Here is a 12,934-nt window from a genome sequence, read left to right as displayed (position 1 = left end):
ATATAGTGGACTAGAAAAAAAGGCTTTGGTATAAAAAGGTCAGACTGAAATCAGTTTGGCTGAAAATCACTTTGGAAAAAGATGACAGAAGGAGCAAAGAATCTGTGTTAGCCCCAGGGTTAGACTCAAATAGGGGTAGGGATCTTTGTATGTAGTGTTGTTAGATAAATACTGCCTTATTATCAGGTGGTTTGCTTTCCTGGGTGGAGATAAGAGAAGTGATAGGGCCAAGGCACTCCTGGATTTGATTGCTGGCAAGTTTCTTCCTCAAACTAGTCACTGAACCATCAGGAAGAAAGTATTACTTTAGCCTTCACTTTGAAAAGCAATGAGGATATTCTAGAAAATAATTTGGATTGAGCGTCAGTTTCCCTTTATGCTTCATCATCTGCAGAAGAGCTGGCTTCCCTCTCTGTGCCCCTGTCTGCCTCATCTGAGCAGTCACGCAGCCAAGGCATGAGTTACATCAGCAAGGTGACTCCAGTGGGAATGAGTCAGATTGGGGTGAGTTCTGATGGATCAGGCCTGCAGAGAGCTGTTGAGGCAGTCAGACATTCCCAGTCAGTGGCAGCTTACCATTCATCACATGAAGTGGAATGTAAAATTGCACCCTTAGTAATCGTGGGTTGATTCTGTTTGAAATATGTGAAAAAAATATAGAGAACTGAGTTTGGAAATCTAGGTTTTGAATCTTAGGGGCAAATTTAAATAAGCAAAATTGGTCACAGGTGTAAGGAGCCTTAGGACTCAATTTCTGGAACTTACAGATATGTAAAGCTTGCCTGGAAACTGAATCCTCAGTAGAGAGTTATCTTGGTCTGTAGTTCAAAATGGATGAATAGTCAACCTGAGAATATATCGTACAACTAATGAAGGAATCTTGCAAGCAATGCGGGGGGGAGAAGAGGACAGGACAACTTAATTCAGCTTTGTTTCTAAAAATTAAACTTGATCTTGCAAATTATGTGAAAAAAAAATAAAAATAAGGTCTTGTGTGGTGAGAAGGATAGAGAATAACCACAATACAGAAATAAAACATTAACTATTTTTGGCCTAATTTTCAGTAAGGAGAATGATAAATAGAGGAAAATACTAGATGTATGAGAATAAGAAAATGGCAATTGCTACAACCAGAGAGGAAACTTTAGCATCGTAAAATACTCAGAGACCAAGAGAAATTTTCATCTCACAATTAGGAAAAAATTTGTGTTGATTGTAATTATTTTAGCTAATTTTTCCTTCAGGGTGATACCAATCATTGAAGAAAGCAGTGCCAACATGAAGAGGAAGAAAGGAAGAATTAGGCAAGCAATTAAAAGCCTGTCAGTCTCTCCTCACAATATGTAAAACTTTGGAAGGCATTGCATCGTGTGTGTGAGGGGCAGTCAAGGATTTGGGAGATTAAAGAAAATAAAGTAAACTACAATATATCTACTTCAGAGAGTGAATTTCTTGTCTTTGGGGAGAATTAATCTTCAAGACAAGGAAGGCCATTCTATGACATTGAGGTCAGGCATGATCTGCCAGAACCTTTCCCAAGGTCTGCAGGTAAATCTTCCTGTTCAGCTCCACCGCTGGGAATGTGGAGGCTGGGGTCAGTGCAGCCAGGGAAAGCTGGTACCTCCCAGCTCTCAAGAGCACTGGAATACTGCTGCCAAGAAGGAGGTCTCAAAACTCATTTTGCATTGCAGCCCTCCCAGGAGCAATGGTTTGTTGCTGTTGAGAGAAGCCATGAAGTAGGTGATGTTGGGCAGAGAGGTACATGGCATAATAAAAGCAGACTTAAAGATATTATTAATTTGGCTATGTGTTTCTAAATGCTGTTTTATTTGGGAGAGGTAAGTGGCTAGGCAGATGCTCTAGAATCGTACAACTGAAAAAGACCTTGCGATCATCTAATCTAAATTAAGGCAGTTAAAACTTGTTGTGTCTGCTGTAGAGATTAAGAAATTATTCCTTGCAGCATCCTGTTTTCATTACTGGAGACACACCCAGCTGTTTTCCCCTCCCAGTCTCTTCAGTCTGTATTAATCTATGGTATTTTCCAAAACTAAGTTCATTTTATTGTACATACCTATCTTGAAGAGCAATATCTAGAACTTTGCTCACTTTATAGTACTATAACTGAGGCTTTATGAATGTTGAACACAGGTTGTACAAACATTCATATATCCCAGTATTGTGTTTATATTTTTACAGCATGATACTGTTAAGTCAGTCCATAAATTGAACCTAACCACTCTTTTTCTATGGAATTCTTCCTTAGCCACTCACTGTTTTTGCTGTTGACTTCTGCCTTTGTGCAGTGTTTTGCATGTCATCTTTTTTCTCAGACCACTTGTCTGGTTTCCCTTTTTGTCCTCTAATATAGTTTGCAGTCCCATCAAGCTGTTGGTTGTCAATTTAATAAATGCAGTTTCTGTTCCATGATCTGGGTCACTAATAAATATAGCGAGTATGACCAGACCCAGTATAGGTGACTTTGGGAACTGCATTCTACATACATTACATATTGTGACAGATAGTTAGTGGTGATTTCTGAATATTTGGAGGTGTTTGGTTTTTGGTTTGTTTTTTTTTTTTTTTGTTTTGTTTTTGGTGGTGGTTTTTTTTGTTGTTGTTGTTGGGGTTTGTTTTGGTTTGAATTTTTTTGTTTATTCCTTTTTTTTTCCAGATATGCATCTCCATTAGTTTCATTTGGGTCTAATGTGTTTAGCTTGCACACATGAGTAGCATAGGAGGCAAAGTGTCAGGATATAGATCTGCTTCTCAAGCCTGCTCTTCTATTTGGCAAGGAAATTTGCTTTGACATATTTGATTTAATGCTGCCTTTTACTCATGGTCTTGTATTCTTTAAAGTCTTCACGAAAAGACTGATTATAGCTACTGTGTGTTTTCTCCCTCTGCCCTTAATCCTGGTCTACTCTTATCAACAGCACCTTGAAATGGTTATGTCATGGACCCACCTGAATAAAAACTTTGATTGGCTTTGTTGTGAGGCAAGAAAATGTAATTAATATCATTCTTCTAGACTTTTGTCATGTATTCCACATTATATCAAGCAATGAACAATCAGAGGAAGACTGGGATTAGTAGAGTGAACAGTAAATTAGGCAGGAATGAGTTTATAAGATGTTGGCTCTGTGGTATTGAAACAGGTGGAGTGTTGTGGTGAAATAGTTTTGTCTGCCAATAGCTGTTAGCACATTTTGGGAATGACTTGCTTCGTGTTTTTACTAAAATGTTTGGACTAATTCATTAAATTTTATTAAAGCACTAGGTGATGCAGAATAGGAGAAGGCCTTAATACAGAAGATGAGGGTTTTTTATGTAACTAAAATGGAATATCCTTGAGAAACAAAGTAATTAAAATGGAACAAAATGTCACTGCATAAAACGTAAAACAGAAAGAGGTGGATTTGGGAGCAGATGGCAAATATAGATGAGAGCTTATCCAGCAGAAGCAGTGGCAAGGAGAAGGTTTGAGCCTTCTGGCTGGTCAGAGGAGGACTGTGAACTGGCTGTGTGATGTCGAGCTGATCACAGGTGTGACTCTGGGATGTGTGAGAACAGAGGCATGCTTGTGTCCCCCTGGAGCTGCCCCCGAGAGCCCCTTCACACCAACAGACATAATTCTGCTCATCCATGCTGAAGAAAGATAATTTAAAAGCCAAACAGGATACAGGGGAGGAGGATGAGGATAACCAGAGCCTAGAATACAATCTAACATGAGAGACTACATGGAAGTAGAAAATGCAGGTTAGTGATACTGCCATGTATGCTAGTATGAGAGGAATGAGGGAATGTAATCACCACTATAAATAGATCTTGGAGGTAAGTACTATCTGATGTACTGTACAAACAGATCCAGAAGATCCTAAATTCACAATACAGACCTGAGACATAACTTGGAAAAAAATACATTGCATTTTTCTAAAATTCCAGTAAGTTTAAACTTAGAAAAACATTTCACATTCTGTAGAAATCTTCTGCATGAGACATGTTTGTGTGACCTTTCAGAGACCCTAGAGAAAGGAGATGAACAAGATCTGGATAATTTTGATTTTATCTTTAAACTCACAGCTGTCACAGTTTGAAGATAAGTGAATTTATAAAAAGCGGAAAACTTGTTATCTTGGAGAGAAATACTTTGAACACCATCTGTCCTGTGTTTTCCTGAACGGAAAAAAAAGTGTTTGTCCATCAAGGTTGCTACTGGACAAGCATGTAGGGCAGATGTGAGAATCTAAAAATAGCATTGGGCAGGGGGGAGAATCCATTATGATATCTAGGTTATTTTCTAATTTGTTTACTAGATAGACTGATGGTGTTTCAACATTATTTCAGCATTATCCTCATGCTGGGATATATTGACTAAAACCCTGTCTGTTCTATCAGATGTTTTATTATCAAATGTAAACTTTTAACCTCACCTTCTTAGTGGCTTATGCCTATATGAGTTTTTTTTATTTGAGAAGTTCTCCCAAGCCTTTTATACTGCAGATTCAGGAATCAAACCAGTGTATTAGCAACTGTATCTGTGTAGGAGGTCTGACAGAGTTACAGTGTGATTATTAAATAATCACAGGAGGAGAAAATACTGCTCAAGAAAGTTAAAATATACTTATGTGTAGTCTGACACTTGACTGTTTCTCTCCCTCCCTCACACAGGTGAGGTGAACAGTCTGGTGTTTTTATTTGAGGAGTATATATTAGCACATTGTCTCAGTAAGATGAAGCTTTTTCTAAAGATAATTAAAACATAATGCACACTGTTACTTAATACTTAAGTCTTAGTGTTTGGAAATATGAAAATACTACTTTTAAGATACCCTCATGGGTAAAGTGTACAAAGTTTAGAATATAAAAAAGATGTATTACAAAACACAGACCAATGTTCCAGTGTTACCTTACTCCCAGCAAGCTGGAACTAAGAGCAAAGAGGCACTGAGTCCAAAATGAGTAATCCTCTCCCTCCATGAATGGCCTAGGGGAATCCATAGACAGCCAGATAGAAAGCCTAAAGAACTGCCAAATGGAGTTCCTACTTTTCTGGAGACAGTGGAAATAGAAGAGGAGGAAGGAGTAGAAGTTGCAGCCCTTTAACTATTTGTCAACATCCCTGGACCACCCTCGTCCTCCCCAGTTCAGAGTATGTTGCAGATTGAATGTGCTTATTCTACAGCTCTTATTGTGTCTGACAAACAGTGAAATGCACTGCTGTCAGTAAAAGGGAGTAAATGTAGACCTGGAGGAGTGGCCCCGAGGAGTTTTTTGCTTCTCAGAAACTGAATCCAAATTTATGTTCAGTAACTTTATTCACATGATAACATGAAGTAGGTATTCCCCTCTTTCAGTTTCTATGATGTGTTCTTTTAAAATACTGCTCTCGGTTCTTGATGTTTTTTCAGTATTTTTCTTCTTCACCTTCTGTATGTTTTGGAGGCTTTTGTTATTGCAAATAGCTCCAAACAGGAGTTCCTCTTTAACATATCCAGCTCTGTTTCAAGAGCCAGTTCCACTCCCCACAGAGACTTAACTGAGTTGTCCCAGCCTGCTACTCTAGTGACCATTTTATAGCATGGTGTCAAGAATACGTTGCATGCCCTGGGTGTGGTGTCAGGCATATAGGGAGCATTTGATGTTACAAGAATCTTATGGGGCTACAGGAATGGAAAATAACAGCATGGGTGCATGCTCACCACTGCTGTAAAAGGAAGTGATGCCTGGAGTGAGGCTCCCTCAGAACCGCACCCTGACTCGCCTCTGATGGAGCCAGTGGCTTGTTTCCAGGAGGTGTCCCTGGACCAAAGGGCCTGCCAGCAGCTTGAGCAATCAAGGAGCCTCAACTTCAGTGGGAAGCTGAGCTTCCTGTGGTGAGGATGCTCCCAAGTTGTTTTGGTGAAGAGCAAGCAGAAAAAGGCAAAATAAAATACAGTCCATTTAAAAGACAGGAAGATGACTAAGCTGCTGAATAAGATGCTCTAGACAAAGGACAGGGAGTGGCAGGGCAGAGGAGCTGAAAAAACAGCAGAATTGGGAAAAAAACAGTGCTCTGGAAATCCAAGTTAACAAATATGTAGGGGATAAGATGGAAAAAGGTGAGACGGGTATTTAACTTCTGGGTAATAAGAACAGAAAGGGACCTTATGAAAGCTAGATCTGAGTGACTCAGGAAGCAAGATGAGCTTCTGAGAGGCAGTTGGGAATGTAGTCTGAGAGGAACAGGAAATAGTAGGAGGGTAAAAGGTGGACTCCTCTTCTGTAATGGACTTCAATTAGTGGGAAGAATGAGAGGGACACGACAGTGCTGCTGAATCAGAAGAGCAGAAATTCAGTGGATGTTTAGAAGCCTGAGGATGATTTTCTTAATAAGGTTGTTTTTCTGGAGGTGAGGCTGGAAGGAGGCCAGGTAAATGAATGTTACATCCAGTAAGTTATAGGGGAAAAGGATGCAAGAACATTGTGAATGTTGCTGATAGGGTTGGAAGAAGAAAGTAAAGCCAAGAAATGAGTTGGATGGAGTTTGGAATCACTGTGATGGAAGCAAGAAAGCTGAAAAAGCATGAATACTGCAAAACATGGATGGCACCCAAGTTAAAAAGGGTTTGATGAATATTGCAGACGGAGTGTGGGTAAGAACATTATGAACTTGAAGCTGTGGTGCTTGCTTTGTAGAAGACAGAATCTGTCCCAAGGTTAATGAATGCTATGGCACATTACCACGACAATTGAAAACTCACATGAAAGTCCAGAATTCCCTTGTCCAGTGAGTTGTACAACAAGCACAGAATGAAAAGAGTTCCTTTCTGCACAGAGTTAAAATTTTAGAGCGAGTCAAGGGCGGGTGACACACAGAGACAGGAGGTGGAAAATAAAGGCATTGCTTATGAGGGAAGATGAGGCTTCCATCAAGCAGTGCCCAAGCCATTGTCAAGGTTTCAGAGGTCAATAGAGCAGGCAGAGTTTTAAGGAGAAAATGGAAAGATGTCAGTGAATCAGCTTTGCTAGTGTTGCTAGTAAATTGTTCCTGAAATTGGTAAATGAGTGATACCAGAATTGGAAGATGCTGTGCTGGAAAGTGCAGTGTGATGTAATGGGGCTGCTGGGGGAAGGAGTGCAAAGAGTGGGCTGGGAGTGTTTGTGACAGCATTTTGCATGGTCTGAACATGTGTTCATTTATTAAAGCCAGAATGAAATGCAGACTGAATATAGGCAATATAGGCTGGTGCTCTGAACTATGGGGATGGGTAGAAAAACGTGTTTTATAAGCTTTGTTAGAAAGACCTGCACCCAGAAGTGAGAGAGAGCAGGTCACACATAGGGTGACATTGATGTTACTCAATTTGAATGAGTGGCAAGGGTCACAGCATTTTGGATCAATTAATGGGGGAAGGGGATTAGGAAAACACAAGTCTGTTACAGTGATGTTTGGCTTAAAATGAGACATCATGCCTAAGAGACTGCTCAATATTTTGTATTTGAACATAAATCTGGAGCTAGAGCACTGTCCAGCAAATAAGAAAACTCATACAATTCTATTGACTACAGTGATGATGATTTTTTTTTTTCCAAGGCCATGCATCTGGTTTTTCTTTTACCACAATTATTGGTCTCCTGTTACAGCAGGGACACTGAATCAGCCTCAGATATAGCACCAGATCATTAACAGGGCTTATTCCCAGAGTTGTGTCAACAGTACTGGTATGATGAAGTAGATGTGGATGAAGTAATGGGGAAAATTGCACAGTCATGTTGATGCATGCAGCATTAAACCCCATGATGTCTGCCCAGGGAAGGACAAAATTGGTTTTAAAAGTAGATTGAAAATATTAAAAAGATAGAAACCATATTTTAAATTGTATTAATTTGAAATATGCTGTAAAATCAGTTAGCACTGATCTGGAGTGTATTAACTGTACTGTTGCACGTGTTCCTTCATGTACACTCTTGTCCTCAGCTTCTCAGTTTTGAAAAATGACTAAAGATAGCCTGGTGAAGTTTTTGCATGTCTGATTTGCCCACCTCAATAACCAAAAAAGGAAAGTTAAATGAAGAATTTGCCAAATGAACTGGCACCTGAATGCCAGTTGCTGCATTTTACTTGTTGCAGTTCCAGTAGTAATGATTGTTTCACACACATTAATTTCTCCTTTGGACTTTGGCTTCTGCACTAAAGTACAGGGCCTGAACTCGATGGGTTGCACAAATGCATAATGAGAAAGTTAATTTCTCCACTAACATGAAGGCTGACCGTAGCTCTGCCCATATACTGCATTATTTCTGCAGGAAATATCTGCAGGACTATCACTATGAAACGGTTCTGCTTGCTAAGCAAATGTGGAGCAGCACAGACAGGAAGAAGATAAGTAGAAAAAAATGCTAATTTAAATACTGAAGACCGGTTTAACTAACCTTCATTTGTTTTAAAGTTTAAATATTTACTCATTTGCAATATTTGCATGTGCTCTTTCCTGACCCGCAGCACTGCGCACGTGGGTTGCTCTGGCGTGGTGTGAAGAAGGAGCAGGGTTTGCAGTTCAAGGGGTTCGCTGCCTGCAAGAAACAAAAGGGGGTCACAGCAGAATGCCTGATCCATGTGTGCTGTCACTTCCCTAGTGCCGGTGTGGCAGTCCCGGTGGCCGTGGCTCCCAGCAGGGCGGTGGCACAGGGCCCGGGCGCTGGCTGCCGGCCAGGCCGCAAGTGCAAGAGCTGCAGCTGCCACCGGCCCCTGCCTGCTCAGCCAGCGCCGCTCCACTGAAAAACCTGCCAGGCCCCTAAAGGGGAAAAATAGCAGGGGGAAAAAAAGAGCAGCTCTTGCACAACTGTGCCAGCACAACCCGGCATGCCTTCCGCCTCAAAGCAAACAAAAAACAAACTGAAAATGTCCAGCGGAGGACGGCAAAGCCATCGACCACCTGGAATTTTTCATGCAGTCACTAAAAATACAAAACCTGCAGTATTGCTGTCCTCATAGGTGTGCCCTGAGCTGGGCTGTGCTGCAGCACACCGGGGAAGTTACAATTCCGATTTTAGGAAGGGAATGTTTGTATTTTTCCGTTGATTTTCATGATTATCTGTAGTTCTAGTGATTATCTGCAAAATAGGGCACGCTGTGTTACCAGTAATACATGTATCCTGTGGCAGTGAGCCAAGCCAGTAATTGAAGGTCAGGGATTGTTTGTCGAGTGCAGTTCAGTGTGCTGCCTGATTCCATAGGGGACTGGCAGTGCCAAAGAACAAAGGCAGCTCTGTTCTGCAAGCTTATAGTATGGCTTGTTTGACAGAGCTCAGGCCCAATTGTGAGAAGAAGCAAACAGTAGTGGAAAACAGTGCTAAAATAATGTGACTACTAAATAAGCCTTTCGAAAATGTAGTATTTTGCAAATGTTAAAGCCAGGCTTGCATAGACACAATTTTTTTAAATTCTTATTTTAAAATTTACCTTTACATGGCAAATCTGTGTTTTGTTAAGAACATACACATATATATATTGTAGTAAATTTTGTAAGTAGTAATGATGTAAATGTCACTTTATGTTGCCTTAGTCTACTTAACATTAACAATTATACCACTAGCAACTTCCTTGGGGTTTTTTTTTTTTTTTTTACTTCCAAAAGGTGTTTTACCACTTAGTGGATTTTTCCTGAGTATGTCTTTGAGTGAAACTCCTGAAAATAAGAGTTGCTGAGTTAGTATTCCATGCATAGCTGGTGCAACTTGAGATTTTTTAGCAAAATCCCTCTGTGGTAATGAACTGGTGGTGCTGGGCTGGGTATTAATATTCTTTGTTACTAAGTTGCCATCTATTAATAAAGATTTGTCCAAACGGGCAAACTTGCCTGTCCTCCAGACTGTCTTGTGATTTGTATTTTAATAGTGTCTGTCTTGGATATTATTAAGGATTGCCTGCTTTGACAGTTGCGCTACATACCACACAGCTATCCCAGCACCATTAGTTCAAGAGTAGCATGAAGTATGTTGTGCTCTGTAATAGGCATTTTTCATTTGTTTGCCCTTCCTGAAATAGCTATTAAGTGTCTGAGTTCTTAAGAGAAATGGTAAAACAAAACCTAAAACTGTATGAGAAAGGGGGGAATCTAGTGGTGGAAGTAGTATGTCTTTGGGATGCTCAGTACTTCTTGGAGGTAATCTAAAATGTGTTCTAAAAGTTAAATTGAAGATCATACAAGTACAGAATTAAGTTTGGAGAAATACTTTGTTTATTGATTACTTGGCAAAGTCTGAGTTCCAAGATATTTTCTTGTGTCAGCTATTACTGATAGGTCAAATTTTATTCCTTAGAGGTGATGAGGCCTCTGCAGGACCAAGTCTGTGAAAGACTGTCCTGCTCACTTGACAAGTGGCCCTGTTGCTGTTGGTGGCGGGTAACAAGGCACACTTCTGCTCTGCAGGGGGAACAGCAGTGCAAACTGCAGCCCCAAATCTGGAATAAGGCTGCATTTTAGTCTTTGCTACTACATGACTCTGTCAGTACAGGTGCAAGTGACTGAGGTGTTATTCCCCCTACCCAGTGAGAGGTGGGCTGGAGAAAAAGGAAGTGAAAGGAAATCAGGTCAGAATGGTGTCACTAAGATGTTTATTTTTTTTCTCTGGAGATAAGGCAGTGCAGCCCTACCATGGCATGGCTGGGGCAGGAGGTGTGTTTTGGGGGAACCAAGGAGGTTAGTAAGCTGTGTTCTGCTGGTGGTGAGCCCTGAGTGGGTCTGGTGAGGGGCTGTGGCAGGGGTGCTGAAACCAGAGGAGCAACTGTCCAGTCTGGGTGGTCAGGAATAGATGGAGGCTGCTCAAGGCACTGCTGCCTCCCTGCAGCCTTGCTGCCATATAAGGCTGCTCAGCTGTCTTGAGCCAGCCCGGATGGAAGACCACTTAAAAAGGAAAATCAATACAATAAACTGCCTCTGCTAGTGTCCTTTCCGAGCAAAATCCAGGAGTCTTGCAGTTATGTGGTTTGAGCATAGGCTGGGTAGTGTACAAACACCATGTACAGGTAGCCTGGTTTCTGCCCTTGCTCGTGTGCATGCAGTGTCACGAACTGTTATGGAAGAAAACCAGTTTGCTGGAGAAAAGCCTGTGGTGGGTAGAAAGCCTTCCAGTTCAACTTTCATGTTTAGCTGTACCTAAGTATTTTATTTCAGAGCTTAGTATGTTATAGCATCCCAGTACACCTTTAAGCTTACATCATTTGGAATAATTCAAGATGAGAACAGAGATGTAGTCATGCATTGATTTCCCATTATTCTCATACTTTCTTGGCAAATGACACGCCTTGTATTTTTTCCGTGAAGTGAAAAATGTACAGCTGTTTATGTTTAAAGAGTTTGGGGAAAACGAATATCTCTATCGCAACCTCCCTTGTGATTTTTTTTTTTTCCCTTACTGTTCATGTTTATGTATGTGAGCTAAGCTCAAGGACTATATTACAGGTGTTTTTGCTAAATTTCTCTCTGGAAATCATTTTCTCATTAGTAAGTGTCCCCAGAACCTTTTCCCACTGGACTATTCAGTTGAAGTTTCCATGTGAACTGTAAACAACTCGTTCGTGACATTAGCTAGCGTTGGAAAGTGTGAAAACACGTGGGGTTTTTGTTTGTTTGGTTTTTTTGGTTTTTTTTTTTTTTTTTTGGGTGGTGGGTCGTCAGGGAGAAAATAGGTTGTATACTAAAAATGAGAAAATTGTGCTCTAAGATTTTTCCACAGGTTCCCGGGCTGTGAGTCCCCGCTGAGCACTGCGTGCTGCTGGTGAAGGCTTTGGGCGGCACAGCCCAGGTTCTGGCGGCGGAGGGGGGAGCGGAGCCGCCCACCGCCCTCTGCTCCGGCTGCTCCTGGACCCAAACCAGGCACTGAGCTCATGCCTGACCCGCCCTTCCTTTTTATTACTTTTTTTTTTCCTCTCGATTGAATGTGGACGAGCAGCAGCCTTCGCTTGCTAGCTTTCCAAAGCCCACTCGCGGGAGGGATAGAGAGCGGCTTTCCAAGGCCGGGCTCGGCTTCGCGGGGGGAAGAAGCACTGAGGCTGTAAACGAAGTCCGAGGTTGTGTCGCGGAGCAGCGGCAGCAGGAGGCTCTCGGCCCCCGGGCGCCTCGGCCGTGCTCCCGAGCCACCGCCACACGTGTCCCGTGACTCCGCCCCCGCGGGACGTGGCCGCGGGCCGCGCCTGCCGAGCGCCGCCTCTTCCCGCGGCGTGCTCTCCTCGCCCGACGCTCGACTCGGTGCTTCCCCGCCCGGCTCCTCCCGCCCCGGCACCGCGCACTTGCGCGCCCGCCCTTATGTAAGCGGCGGCATCGGCAGCGCGCCATGACCCAGCAGCGGGAACGCGCCGGGGCCTCCGCAGAGCGCACAGCTGCGCGATAGTCCGCGCCGGCCCCACAAAGGGCGGGCGGTGAGTCGTCGTCGTCCTCCTCCTCTTCTCCCTCCCCGCCGCCTCCTCCTCCGGCCCCGCAGTCTCCGCCCCCGGCTCGGCCGCCCGGCCCGACCCGGAAGCGGCGCGGTGAGAACCATTTTCCTTGTGAGTTCAAAGGCGGAGGCGGGCGCGGAGGTCCCGCGGGCTGGGCCGCCGGGCGAGGTGCGTACCGGCCGACGGGGCGGGGGGGAGTGGGACAATCCGCCACTGTGGTTCGGAGGGACGGGGGGCGCCTCCGCGCCTTCCCCCGCGGGATACGTACCCGCGCGGACACTTTAACTTTGCGACGGGCGCCTTTGTTTGCCCTCCGAGGCCGCTGGGGCGGAACGGGCCGCGCCCCCGGCCCGCGGGGCTGTCGCGGCCCTCAAGCCCTCTCCGTCCTATCCCTGCGGAGCGCGGAGCGGCGCACGTGACGAACGGGCTCCCGCGGGGGCGCGCGCGGCACGCGGCCGGCGGCTTTGTGCGCGGCCCGGCGGGGACGAGAGCGCGGCGACCCCTGGACAACGTGAG

The 12,934-nt window shown here is 43.6% G+C and overlaps 1 protein-coding gene across 5 annotated transcripts in view; it reads left to right on the top strand.

Annotated features, from left to right (window-relative positions):
- JMJD1C (jumonji domain containing 1C) overlaps positions 1–12,934 on the top strand; it is a 158,356-nt gene that overhangs the window by 84,201 nt on the left and 61,221 nt on the right. Inside the window, exon 1 of one of the 5 annotated variants that reach the window (XM_053949648.1) lies at positions 12,326–12,511. The exons of 2 other annotated variants lie outside the window; for them this stretch is intronic. The gene's annotated coding sequence lies outside the window, so the exon portion shown is untranslated. Of the gene's footprint in view, positions 1–12,325; positions 12,930–12,934 lie in introns of those variants that run through there. 2 more of the 5 variants (XM_053949647.1, XM_053949646.1) reach the window with 2 other exon arrangements.

This window comes from Vidua chalybeata, chromosome 8 (assembly GCF_026979565.1).
Source record: "Vidua chalybeata isolate OUT-0048 chromosome 8, bVidCha1 merged haplotype, whole genome shotgun sequence".
Lineage (NCBI taxonomy): Eukaryota > Metazoa > Chordata > Aves > Passeriformes > Viduidae > Vidua > Vidua chalybeata.
The sequence above is the reverse complement of the archived record's forward strand: the minus strand, read 5'-3'. Positions and strand labels throughout refer to the sequence as shown.